This window comes from Pteropus vampyrus, unplaced genomic scaffold, assembly GCF_000151845.1.
Source record: "Pteropus vampyrus isolate Shadow unplaced genomic scaffold, Pvam_2.0 Scaffold239, whole genome shotgun sequence".
Classification (NCBI taxonomy): Eukaryota; Metazoa; Chordata; class Mammalia; order Chiroptera; family Pteropodidae; genus Pteropus; species Pteropus vampyrus.
This window is the reverse complement of record NW_011889020.1, coordinates 995,323-996,746: the sequence shown is the minus strand read 5'-3', so window position 1 is coordinate 996,746 and position 1,424 is coordinate 995,323.

The window sequence follows — 1,424 nt, the reverse complement described above, 5'->3', positions numbered from 1 at the left end:
GAGCAGAGAGCTCCTGGGGACGAGAGTGCTCGGGGCCCCTGGCAGGTCTTGCAGATGGTCAGACACGTGCTCTGGGAGAGGGAGTATCTGGGCTGCGTGATTATTTAGACGCCTGGTAACAGCGCCCGGCGGGAAAGACAGGGCTTGTTTACCAAGCGAAGGGGGATGTTGCGGCCGGGCTCCCGTGGTTCGGGGCTGGGCCGCGCAGTGGCCCACACACGGGGCTGTGCCCTCGCTGTCACCGCTCTGCTCCAGTTGGTGCCATCTCCACAGCAGTGTGGCCATGGCTGGGGTCCCGGCAGCAGCATGGAGTGGGGGCCGGGGGGCACGCTCCACGGAGAGGGTGGTGAGGGCTCCCCCGTCTATGGGACGTGGGTAGCCTGGGGCGGGTGTACAGACCTCAAGTAAACCCCCTGCTCACTTCCCGCGGCTGGCCCGCTGCCCCCCGGGAGCGCCCAGGGCTTTGGGGCACCTCAGCCCCCTGCCCCTCCCAGCTGTGGGCCGTGACTCTGGTGTTTGTCCTCACCCCTGCCTCCCTATCGGGACCTGCCCCTGGGCGTCCGATCGCGGCCTGAGGCCCTGGTGAGGGGCCACCCTAGCCTGACCCGCGGTCCGGCCCCCGCCGGCGTTCGCTGCAGCAGCCGCCTGGGGCCAGGTCCCGAGTGCTTGACCCGTGGTCTGTCCTCTCCATACTGGTGCCAGCCGGATGCTCTCTGTGCTGCAGGTTGGGGGAGGCGCGAGGATCTGGGAGCCAGACCCCGGAGAGCGTGTCCACCACTGGCTCACGTACAGGCGGCATGGCAGCCGGACGCGAGCTGCCCTCCGCCGCCCGAGTGGAATCCAGGAGGCCCTGGGTCTTGGGGCGGACACCCTGCGGGCTTGAGAGGGGCAGTGCGGTGTCTGAGCTGCTGCTCAGGTGAGCTTCCCAGGCTCACTGGGGCTCACGCCTGGAGCTCCTGGCCCCCCAGCTGCCACCAAGAGACCACCTGAAGTATGGAACGAGAAGCTTCTGAGGGCATGGCCACGTCCTGATGTGGAATGTGGCCCCGGCCACAAGGCTGAGCTGGCCACAGGGTGGCCCTTGGGGCTCGTGGTGTGGCTCCTTGAAAGGACAGAGGTAGAGCAGGGACGAGCCCCACAGGCAGAGGCCGCTCGGTGTTGCTGCGTCTGGGCCGTGTGCACCACACAGCAGCCCCCGCCTGCCCCGGGCGCTCACGGTGCAGCCGTGGCCTGTGGCGCTGTGGACCCGGCAGCTGGCCCCCGGCTCCTGGGAGCTGTGGGTCGTAGCCACTCTGTTGTCCCCTGTGCCGTCACCGCGTTTCTGTTACGGTCCGAGTGTAGGCATCGCTGTTTTTGACGGACATGTAAGAAGGTGGCTGTGTCTGAGAAGTGGACACGGTTGCCTCCGGCCTTCAGTCCAGGCA